The following is a 12,966-nucleotide window of genomic DNA, read 5'->3' on the forward strand; positions in this document are numbered from 1 at the left end:
ATTCATCTCTTGGTCTCCCACTATGATTTTTACCCTCCACGTTGCCCTCCAGTACTAAATTGGTGATCCCTTGATGCCTCATAACATGTCCTACCAACCGATCCCTTCTTCTAGTCAAGTTGTGCCACAAACTCCTCTTCTCCCCAATTCTATTCAATACCTCCTCATGAATTATGTGATCTAACCATCTAATCTTCAGCATTCTTCTGTAGCACCACATTTTAAAAGCTTCTATCTATTTTCTTCTTGTCTAAACTATTTATCGTCCATGTTTCACTTCCATACATGGCTACACTCGATACAGATACTTTCAGAAAAGACTTCCTCTCACTTAAATCAATACTCAATGATAACAAATTTCTCTTCTTCAGAAAGGCTTTCCTTGCCATTGACAGTCTACATTTTATATCCTCTCTACTTCGACCATCATCAGTTATTTTGCTCCCCAAATAGCAAAACTCCTTTACTACTTTAAGTGTCTCATTTCCTAATCTCATTCCCTCAGCATCACCCGACTTAATTCGTCTACATTCCATTATCCTTGTTTTGCTTTTGTTGATGTTCATCTTATATCCTCCTTTCAAGGCACTGTCCATTCCGTTCAACTGCTCTTCCAAGTCCTTTGCTGTCTCTGACAGAATTACAATGTCATCGGTGAACCTCAAAGTTTTTATTTCTTCTCCATGGACTTTAATACCTACTCTGAACTTTTCTTTCGTTCCCTTTACTGCTTTCTCAATATACAGACTAAAAAGCATCGGGGACAGGCTACAACTATGTCACACTCCCTTCCTAACTACTGCTTCCCTTTCATGTCCCTCGACTCTTATAACTGCCATCTGGTTTCTGTACAAATTGTAAATAGCCTTTCGCTCCCTGTATTTTACCCCTGCCACCTCCAGAATTTGAAAGAGAGTATCCCAGTTAATATTGTCAAAAGATTTCTCTAAGTCTACAAATGCTAGAAACATAGGTTTGCTTTTTCTTAATCTTTCTTCTAAGATAGGTCGTAGGGTCAGTATTGCCTCACGTGTTCCAACATTTCTACAGAATCCAAACTGATCTTCCCCAAGTTTTTCCCTTCTTCTGTAAAGAATTCGTGTTAGTATTTTGCAGCTGTGACTTATTAAACTGGTAGTTCTGTAATTTTCACATCTGTCAATGCCTGCTTTCTTTGGGATTAGAATTATTATATTCTTCTTGAAGTCTGAGGGTGTTTCGCCTGTCTCATACATTTTGCTCACCAGATGGTAGAGTTTTGTCAGGACTGGCTCTCCCAAGGCTGTCAGTAGCTCTAATGGAATGTTGTCTACTCCCGGGGCCTTGTTGTGACTCAGGCGTTTCAGTGCTCTACCAAACTCTTCACGCAGTATCATATCTCCCATTTCATTTCAATCTACATACTCTTCCATTTCCATAATATTGTCCTCAAGTAAATCGCCTTTGTATAGACCCTCTATATACTCCTTCCATCTTTCTGCTTTCCCTTCTTTGCTTAGAAATGGGTTTTCATCTGAGCTCTTGATATTCATACAAGTGGCTCTCTTTTCTCCAAAGATCTCTTTAATTATCCTGTAGGCAGTATCTATCTTACCCCTAGTGAGATAATCCTCTACATCTTTACATATGTTCTCTGGCCATCCCTGCTTAGCCATTTTGCCCTTCCTGTCGATCTCATTTTTGAGACATTTGTAATCCTTTTTGCCTGCTTCATTTACTGCATTTTTATATTTTCTCCTTTCATCAATTAAATTCAATATTGCTTCTGTTACCCAAGGGTTTCTAGTAGCCCTCGTCTTTTTACCTATTTGATCCACTGCTGCCTTCACTATTTCATCCCTCAAAGATACCCATTCTTCTTCTACTGTATTTCTTTCCCCCATTCCTGTCAATTGTTCACTTATGCTCTCCCTGAAACCCTGTACAACCTCTGGTTCTTTCAGTTTATCTAGGTCCCATCACCTTAAATTCCCACCTTTCTGCAATTTCTTCAGTTTTAATCTACAGTCCACATCTGCCCCTGGAAATGTCTTACAATTTAAAACCTGCTTCATAAATCTCTCTCTTACCATTATGTAATCTATCTATCTTCTAGTATCTCCAGGATTCTTCCATGTACACAACCTTCTTTTATGATTCTTGAACCAAATGTTAGCTATGATTAAGTTATGCTCTGTGCAAAATTCTACCATGTGGTTTCCTCTTTCATTTCTTATCCACAATCCATATGCACCTACTACATTTCCTTTTCTCCCTTATCCTACTGACGAATTCCAGTCACCCATGATTATTAAATTTTCGTCTCCTTTCACTATCTGAATAATTTCTTTTATTTCATCATACATTTCTTCAATTTCTTTGTCATCTGCAGAGCTAGTAGGCATATAGACTCGTACCACTGTCATAGGCGTGGGCTTCATGTCTATCTTGGCCACAACAATGTGTTTGCTGTGCTGTTTGTAGTAGCTTACCCACATTCCTATTGCTTTATTCATTATTAAACCTACTCTTGCATTACCCCTATTTGATTTTGTGTTTATAACCCTGTAGTCACCTGACCAGAAGTCTTGTTCCTCCTGCCACCGAACTTCACTAATTCCCACTATATCTAACTTTAACCTATCTATTTCCCTTTTTAAATTTTCTAACCTACCTGCTCGATAAAGGGATCTGACATTCCACGCTCCGATCCGTAGAACATCAGTTTTCTTTCTCCTGATAACGACATCCTCTTCAGTAGTCCCCACCCGGAGATCCGAATGGGGGACTATTTTACCTCCGGAATGTTTTACCCAAGAGGACACCATCATCATTTAACCATACAGTAAAGCTGCATGTCCTCGGGATAAATTACGGCTGTAGTTTCCCCTTGCTTTCAGCCGTTCGCAGTACCAGCACAGCAAGGCCGTTTTGGTTAGTGTTACAAGGCCAGATCAGTCAATCATCTAGACTGTTGACCCTGCAACTACTGAAAGGGCTGCTGCCCCTCTTCAAGAGCTACACGTTTGTCTGGCCTCTCAACAGACACCCCTCCGTTGTGGTTGCACCTATGGTACGGCTATCTGTATCGCTGAGGCACGCAAGCCTCCCCACCAATGGCAAGGTCCATGGTTCATGGAGGGGTGGGGGGGGGGGATGCAGGGATATTATCATTTATTTTGATGTGTCCCAAAATAAATTATGTTAATGACAATTTTTGGTCAGTACATGTCTGAGGTACTGAACATTTCTTCTGGATGGATGTAGGTTGAGGGTGAACTGCACTTAGTTAATTTACATTTGAGCCAACTAACTCTTAAGTCTGTTAAGGGGATCTTTTAAATTGTTGTGATGTCACTCCTAGATAGATTCAGAAACTATTATATCAACAAATATTTGGGTCAAGCTTACAGTGTAATTTCACTCAACTGCTTTGATGAGTTACATCTTTTGTGACATCATGAGCTTATGAGGCAAAGGACGGAAGTGCCTTATTATTAAATTTTGTCTGTGGTTGTTTTAGTCACTGGTGTAAACTATGCTGTTTATTCCAAATATGTCATGATTTATGAGATTGTGGTTAGGCAGGAACCTGAGAGCACACTTGAAATTGTTGCTAGGAAAACAAGTAGCAATCATATTTATAATTTTGGTTGTCAGAAATATTTTGTTGTTTCTTTCCATACATTGCACAATTGTCAAGGGTAAAATTAGACAGGAACCTAAGAGCATAGCTTCAATTGTTGTGAGTGGAGCGATTAGCTATTATATTTATTATCTTATTTCTAACAAATATTGAGACATGTTTTAAATGTGGTAAGTTTTTTTAGGGTGAGATTAGGAGGGAGGAAGCTAAGAGCACAGCTACATGTTGTGAGCAAAAGAAGTAGTTATCATATTTATAATCTTGGTTCTTACAAATATTAGGCTTTTTTTTAATGTGATGTCATGGAAGCATGATGTATTTGAAATGGATTGTTTTTGTACAGAATGTGTTGTGTAGTGTTGTCAATCTTTGTTACTGTATGTTTTGTGTGTGTGTGTGTGTGTGTGTGTGTGTGTGTGTGTGTGTGTGTGTGTGTGTGTGTGTGTGTGTGTGTTTGGTGGGGATGTCTGGTACTGCTGTGTTCCATTAAGCTATATAGATCAAGCAATATTTAACTCCAATTGTGTGTTTTTTGTATTTTTGGTCCCATTTATTGTACTGGAATTTGTGCATGTTATTTTTGATTATGTGGTAGGGGTGGCTTTCAAGTGTAATGGTGAGCCACAAAGGTTAACAGTTGTTGCAATCTGTTGGACCTTCGATACTGCCAGCTTCAAGCCAGTTGTCAGATGAAATGGAAACAACAAAGGGCATCACATCATCACATTACTGAACTTAAAAATGTGAGAATGATGAGTCACCAGATAACTGTTTGTCAGATTTTGCTATTTCTGATCATTTATGGCATACTGCTATGATAGTCGTACATTTGTGGAATAGGTACAGTGTCAACTGTAGTACTGAGTGGAGGACTAAGTACAGAGTCGACTGCAGTACTCAGTGGTTAATCAACCATTTAATATTTTCTCAGCATAATATGACTGTAATCTGCTTTGCAGTGGCATAACAGAACATACAACTTCATCCAAAGTGTTGGTCTAATGGTGGAACACTGTATAGAAGTTCTATGCTGTATACTGAAATGGTGACACACAGTCCTTAGTATTGCTACCATTGACCAGATACCACAAATGCTTCAGAATGCAATGGACACATAAAAGCAGCCTCTGACATGCTGGATGGCCTAATGTACAGTTTTTCTATAAGCCTTACTTAAACTTTTACAACAGTAGTAAGGTGTTAGTTTTTATTTTTGAATAGTACCTCTTTCTGTCAGTTGTACCTTGAAGTACTTCAGATACTTTCAGATGAAACATTTCCAAAAAGTTTCAAAAATTAGCTCATACAAAACATGATTCCTACCTATCAATAAGATATGGATTAAAAGCAATGACAGTTACTGGACCAAGTAAGAGCCATCTCTAGGCAGGAGAAATGGAATGTCTTTCCTGTTGTAATAGGGAAACAAAATTATAAAAAGTAAGGGCTTAGGGCATCTGACAATACCTAGAATCAGAAATAAGCCTGTTGAAGACCATTGAACTGAAGTGATTGCAATGATACAGAGAAATGAAGAGGATGCCTTCCCACAAGCCCCCTTGTATTTACTCTCATCAAAATGCCCCAGTGAAGAAACTGAGAAAAAGATTTCGTGACAACAGGAAAAATCAGATTGCAATGTTACAAAATTTTTAACCCAAATATTTATATTTCTGTTGCTGGTGCAATCACAGGTAATGTTACATTAAGCTATACTTCGTATCTATATTGTAAAAGATGAAGGATACTGTGCTTTAAGGCACTATTATTAATAATACCTCAAGCTGCAGTGCAAACAATGAGGAGTAGCAGCCAGCATTGCTGGCTGGTTTACTACAGGTTGCTGCTTCAAATCTAACCACCAGTAATAATCTCTTATGTAGGATTTATCATTTCTGGAAGGTTCTTGAAATTTATTATGGTTGTAATAATTGTTATTGTGATCTTCAGACCAGAGACTGGTTGGATTCAGCTCTCCTTACTACTCTATCCTGTGCAAAATACTTCATCTCCAAGTAACTACTGTAACCAACATCCTTCAGAATCTGCTTAGTGTAATCATCTCTTGGTCTCCCTCTATGATTTTTACCCCCCCCCCCCTCCCCTCCCCCCCTCCCACACACACACACTTCCCTCCAGTACTAAATCGGTGATCCTTTGATGCCTCAGAAGATGTCCTACCAACCAATCCCTTCTTCTAGACAAGTTGTACTACAAATTATTCTTCTCCCCCATTCTATTCAGAACCTCCTCATTAGTCACGTGATCTACCCATCTAAACTTCAGCATTCTTCTGTAGCACCACATTTCAAAAAGCTTATATTCCCTTCTTGTCTAAACTATTTATCTGCAGTGTTTCAAATCCATACATGGCTACACTCCAAATGAATTGTTTCAGAAAAGACTTCCTGCCACTTAAACCTATACTTCATCTCCAGAGTGAGATTTTCACTCTGCAGTGGAGTGTGCGCTGATATGAAACTTCCTGGCAGATTAAAACTGTGTGCCCGACTGATACTCGAACTCGGGACCTTTGCCTTTCGCGGGCAAGTGCTCTACCATCTGATCTACCGAAGCACAACCCACACCTGGTCCTCACAGCTTCTGTAAAGTTGGGAAGGTAGGAGACGAGATACTGGCGGAAGTAAAGCTGTGCGAACCGGGTGTGAGCCGTGCTTTGGTAGCTCAGATGGTAGAGCACTTGCCCGCGAAAGGCAAAGGTCCCGAGTTCGAGTCTCAGTTGGGCACACAGTTGTAATCTGACAGGAAGTTTCATATCAGCGCACACTCCACTGCAGAGTGAAAATCTCATTCTGGAAACACCCCCGAGGCTGTGGCTAAGCCATGTCTCCACAGTATCCTTTCTTTCAGGAGTGCTAGTTCTGCAAGTTTCACAGGAAAGCTTCTGTAAAGTTTGGAAGGTAGGAGACAAGATACTGGCAGAACTAAAGCTGTGAGGACCGGGCGTGAGTCATGTTTCGGTAGCTCAGATGGTAGAGCACTTGCCCACGAAAGGCAAAGGTCCCGAGTTCGAGTCTCGGTCGGGCACACAGTTTTAATCTGCCAGGAAGTTTTATACTTGATCTTATCAAATTTCTTTTCTTCAGAAATGTTTTCCTCGCCATAGCCAGTCTACCTTTAATATCCTCTCTACTTTGACCATCATAAGTTATTTTGTTCAAATAGCAAAACTCATCTACTACTTAAAGTGTCTCATTTCCTAATCTAATTCCCTCAGCATCACCTGGTTTATTTCGAATACATTCCTTTATCCTTGTTTTACTCTTCTTGATGTTCATCTTACATCCTCCTTTCAAGATTCTGTCCATTCTATTCAACTGGTCTTCCAAGTCCTTTGCTGTCTCTGACAGAATTACAATGTCATTGGCAAACCTCAAAGTTTTTATTTCTTCTCCATGGATTTTAATTCCTACTCCAAATTTTTCTTTTGTTTCATTTACTTCTTGCTCAGTATACAGTTGGAATAACATCAGGGATAGACTACAACCCTGTCTCACTCCCTTCTCAACCACTGCTTCCCTTTTGTGTCCCTCGACTCTTAAAACTGCCATGTGGTTTCTGCACAAATTGTAATTAGCCTTTTGCTCCCTGTATTTTACCCCTTCCTCCTTCAGAATATGAAAGGCAGTATTCCAGTCAACATTGTCAAAAGCTTTAAAAGCTTTTTCTAAGTCTACAAATACTAGAAGCATAGGTTTGCCTTTCCTTAATCTATCTTCTGACATAAGTTGTAGGGTCAGTATTGTGTCCCATGTTCCAACATTGCTACAGAATCCAAACTGATCTTCTGCAAGGTCAACTTCTACCAGCTTTTCCATTTGTCTGTACACACTTTTGTGTTAGTATTTTGCAGCCGTGACTTATTAAACTGATAGTTCAGTAACTTTCACACCTGTTGACACCTGCTTTCTTTGGGAGCGGAATTATTATATTCTTCTTGAAGTCTGAGGGTGTTTCACCTGTCTCATACATCTTGCTCACCAGATGGAAGAGTTTTGTCATGGCTGGCTCTTCTGAGGCTATCAGTAGTTCTAATGGAGTGATGTCTACTCCTGGGGCCTTGTTTCAACTTAGACCTTTCAATCCTCTTGCCTTTTACCTACTTGATCCTCTGCTGCCTTAAGTGTTTCATCTCTCTTCTTCTACTGTATTTATTTCCCCTCTTCTTGTCAATTGATGCCTAATCCTCTCACTGAAACTCTCTACAACCTCTGGTTGTTTCAGTTTACCCAGGTCTCATCGCCTTAAATTCCTACCTTTCTGAAGTTTCTTCAGTTTTAATCTACTGTTCATAACCAGTAAATTGTGGTCAGAGTCCACATCAGCCCCTGGAAATGTCTTACAATTCAAAACCAGGTTCCATGTATACAACCTTCTCTCATGATTCTTAAAACAAGTGTTAGCTATGATTAGGTTATTCTCTGTGCAAAGTTCTGCCAGGCAGCTTCCTCTTTCATTCCTTTCCCCCAGTCCATAGTCACCTACTACTTTTCCTTCTCTTCCTCTTCCTTTTCCTACTATCAAATTCCGGTCCCCCATGACTATTAAAATTTCAGCTTCCTTAACTATCTGAATGGTTTATTTCATTTCATCATACATATCTTTTATCTCTTCATCATCTGCGAAGGTAGTTGGCATATAAACTGGTACTACTGTGGTAGGCATGGACTTGGTGCCTTTCTTGGGTACAGTAAAGCGTGTACTGTACTGTTCATAGTTGCTTATCCGTGTTCCTATGTTTTTTTGTTTTTTTTTTTGTTTTTTTATCCATTGTTAAATGAACTCCTGCATTACCCCTATTTGATTTTGTAATTATAGCCCTGTAGTCAACTGACGAGAAGTCTTGTTCCTCTTGCTACCAAACTTCACTAATTCCCACTATATCTAACTTTAACCTACCCATTTCCCTTTATAAATTTTCTGATGGATTAAGGGATCTGACATTCCATGCTTTGATCTGTACAATGGATCCGGAGATCCAAATGGGGAACTATTTTACCTCCAGAATATTTTACCCAAGAGGATGCCATCATCATTTAACTATACAGTAAAGCTGCATGCCCTCAGGAAAAATTACATATATAAATCCTCCTTGCTGTTAGCTGTTCGCAGTACCAACAGATCAATGCCATTTTGGTTGATGTTACAAGGCCAGATCAGTCAGTCATCCAGACTGTTGCCCATGCAACTACTGAAAAGGCTGCTGCCCCTCTTCAGGAACAACTTATTTGTCTTACCTCTCCACAGATACCCCTCCATTCTGGTTGCACCTATGATACAGCTATCTGTATCGCTGTGGCACACAAGCCTCCCTACCAATAGCAAGGTCCATAGTTCATGGATATATATTTGTACATACTGGTTTAGTAATAGCATGGATATGAAGACCTCATGGAATTGTTATTGTTGACACAAATGTAGCTACACTACCTGATGATGGCTCAAGTACAAGCTGGGGAGCAGAACCCCAGAATGAATCTCAATGTGTGACTTAATTTAGAGGGGAGAAAAGAGCCCAAACTCTGCATAGAGAACAAGCATGAAGGAAAACCCATCACACATCCACCAAGAGTGGTGTGAACAAGCATGAAGGAAAGCCCAACACACAACCACCAAGAGTGACTGACAATCGAGCACATGGAACAGAGACCTGTGCAAGGCTAAGGCTTGGTCACAGAATCATTGTTAGAATGATTTGAATTGCCCAGTCAGGTCTATTGCTGCCAGTAGGTAAAGACCTGCGTCTGTGGCACTGCCCGTGTCACACTTCACACATACCCTCCATGACAATGTTCTGTAGTATTCTGCTCCATACCCATACCAGTACCTCTGCATCAATTTTGATGTCCACTGGATGGGGCACTAAATCTGGAATATATGATGTTTGTATAGCCAGTGGCGTTCTCTAGGTTGTGTAACAAGCAACAGCAGAATCAGAGAAAGCCCAAGATTCCCTGGCAGTGGATCAACTGCCAGTGCATCTTGCTCTGCTGGGAGGATGACAAACTGTGGATGCTGGGGTAATGATTAGTCTGCTGACATTGGCAGGAGTTTGAGGGATCTGTTACTGGTGAAAAGGGAAAGAATTGCACATGTTCAAACTCCATAGGCTCCGTAGTGGGAGGCACAATAGCTAGTCCCACTGGTGCCCTATTCCACAGTTGAAAGCTGGATGCAGGAGGGTTTGGTGGGGGCAGCAATATAGAAGCATGCTGCTGTCATTGGGAGCCTCCACTGGGACAACACTGCAAAGTTACTGCAATCACTGCCACATCTTGAGGACACGAATCCCTTGACAAGACCTACCAGATGAAAATAAATAATAAATGCACATAATAGTCATGGTGTTCTCTAAAACATTTTGTTATACTGTTTTATCATTTGTGAGTATCATTCGTTGGAGAGGTGAGTGTAAGGTTACACATCACCTTTCCAGAATGATATGTAACAGTACATCTTCCCCCACTTAGAGGGACAATCTCATGACAAATTCATTCACTGTACTTTAACACATACATTAATTCCTACAATTAAGCATTTTCCCAATCTTTTGAGTTATTATTAGTTCACAGTTAAACAGTATTATGTTATAACACTTCTTTCCCAATCAACAACTGTCATCCAACCTCTTAATTGGAAAACTTCTGTAAATAATCAAATAAATAAAATAAAATAAAATAAACCTTAGTCTTTACTGAACACACAACGTAAAAAAAAGAAGAATATTGGTTCCAATAAAGTTCACTAAACTTTGTTGAGCAGAATAATGCATTGTAATGCCAAATGATTTGTGTCACTGAAACTTGGTGAGGCTGTGTGCTTGTTGACTGTCACGCAACTGTCATTGGCACCATGAGCTGCTGCATAGTTGAATACTACCATCAATCTTAACAGTCGCTGACCACCATCATTACACTCATGGGCTTAATTCTCTTCAACATATACTGTGGTGGTTGAACTGAAAATTTTTTCAATTGAAAAATGTGAACTTTCATAGCTGGAAATGTTATATTTAATTATATGCTCCAAGCTATTATGCCATGGTCAAATGGATTTCACATTAAAGTAAAATTCCTGGGACCATGGCATAATAGCATGAAATATTTTTTATACTAACTTTAATTTTATTTCTCTGCCATACAACCCTTTTTGAATGGTTGACTTCAAGTTCATTTACTTAGCTATATGATGAATATCTGACAACCTCAGCTGCTGATAGGTGTTGTTGTTATACCTCGATGTGGACAGCTGAAAATGTGTGCCCCGAGTGGGACTCGAACCCGGGATCTCCTGCTCTCTCGAAGGAACAGTTACTGTTTTCGAGAACAAGTTACTGGCTTCGTACATATAGTTAAAGGCTACCCAGCCATTGACCTTCGTCTGTGCGAATGCACACAGGTTTCCCAATCTCTTACGGGAATCGCCAAAGCGTGCACGAGTAATGAGTGGGTGGGCAAATGTCTATAAGGTACAATACATATGTAGAATTGTGGACAGTTGGGAATGTGAGTCTCACAGGAAGCTTGCAAGGGATAAGTCCCTGCAGTCACGCTATTCATCTGTGTCCTCGGTGGCTCAGATGGATAGAGTGTCTGCCATGTAAGCAGGAGATCCCGGGTTCGAGTCTCGGTTGGGGGCACACATTTTCAGCTGTCCACATCGAGGTATAACAACAACACCTGTCGCCAGCTGACGTTGTCAGTTAGTCATCATTTATTCCAGGGAAAAGCTGCACAGTCATCAACAGTAACTGTTCTTTCGAGAACAAGTTACTGGCTTTGTATATATACTTAGCTATATGTTTCCTCTTGATGCTCTGTTATTGGCTTTGTTATTGACTTGGTTGTTTTGGACAACCACACTGTCCTTCTTAAGTAATTTCATTCTTTTGGCTGTTATTATTATTGTTCCACATTCTAGTTTTCTTCCAGCAATAATCAATCAAAGTCCTGCCACTAGGGTGCCAGAATGTAATGTTCCCTTGGATTATTCTCAAAATTTTGGTATATCTCAAGCAGTGAATGCGTACTTGCCTTTAATTATCAATTGTGGACTTCTTCACAGAATTATGCAGAATTTGCTGAAAGACAAAGATTTGGCATAATATTCATTTTTGTAAATAAATGTGACTCTTATTACAATCAAACAATGGAAAATCCAGGATGGAATGTAACAATATTATGAAAAGGAAGGTTGCTACTCACCATATGGCGGAGATTCTGATTCGCAGATAGACACAACAAAAAAGACACTTGCAAATAAAGCTTTCGGCATTCGTCAAAAATGGGTGACAGACAGACACACACACACACACACACACACACACACACACACACACACACACACACAGTCAACTGCAGTGCATGATGAAAATGGTGACTGGGTGGTGGTATGGGGAAGGCTGGGGTGGGGAGGGGGAGGGATAGTAGGGTGGGGGTGGCGGACAGTGAAGTGAAGTGCTGCAGGTTAGATGGAGGGCAAGGGCAGTGGGGGGGAGAAAAGGGGGGAGGGGGGGTTGGGGGTTAGTGGAAAAGGAGAGTCCCACTGAGGAGCATTCCCCTCATAACTCAGTACCATCCAGGACTGGAGCAACTGAATTACATTCTCCGCCAAGGTTTTGACTACCCCTTGTCCATGCCCTGATATGAGAAATGTCCTGCCATCTGTCCTTCTCAGTCCTCCCACAGTGGTATTCCGTTGTCCACCAAAACTAGGCAATATATTCGTCCATCCCTACACAAACCCTGCTCCCAACTCCTTACCTCATGGCTCATATCTTGTAATAGACCTACTCGATGCAAGACCTGTCCCATATGTCCTCCCACCACCACCACCACCACCACCACCACCTACTCCACAAAAATCACCTATCCCATCAAAGGTGCAGCTACCTATGAAACCAGCCTTGTGATCGACAAGTTAAGCTGCAACCACTGTGCTCCATTCTATGTGGGAATGACAATCAACAAGCTGTAGCTGTCTGTCTGCATGAGTGGCCACTGACAAACTGTGGCCAAGAAACAAATGGACCACCCTGTTGCTGAGCATGCTGCCAAACATGACACCTTTCATTTCAATGACTGCTTCGCAACCTGTGCCATATGGATCCTTCCTGCCAACTCCAGCTTTTCTGTATTGCGCAGGTAGGAACTTTCCCTGCAGTACATCCTACGTTCCCATTACCCTCATTGCCTCAACCTTAGTTAGTCCCTGTCTCACCCATCCAGCCTTTTCCCTGTTCCCATTCCAGGTCTATAGAGGCCTCATTCCACCATCCCACCCAGTCTTTTTACTTCTCTCCTTTTCCACTAACCCCCTCT

The 12,966-nt window shown here is 40.8% G+C and overlaps 1 protein-coding gene across 1 annotated transcript in view; it reads left to right on the plus strand.

Moving 5' to 3' along the window:
• LOC126273341 (dynein axonemal heavy chain 10) overlaps window positions 1–12,966 on the plus strand; it is a 1,458,287-nt gene that overhangs the window by 569,771 nt on the left and 875,550 nt on the right. The window lies entirely within an intron of this gene.

This window comes from Schistocerca gregaria, chromosome 5 (assembly GCF_023897955.1).
Source record: "Schistocerca gregaria isolate iqSchGreg1 chromosome 5, iqSchGreg1.2, whole genome shotgun sequence".
Taxonomy (NCBI): Eukaryota; Metazoa; Arthropoda; class Insecta; order Orthoptera; family Acrididae; genus Schistocerca; species Schistocerca gregaria.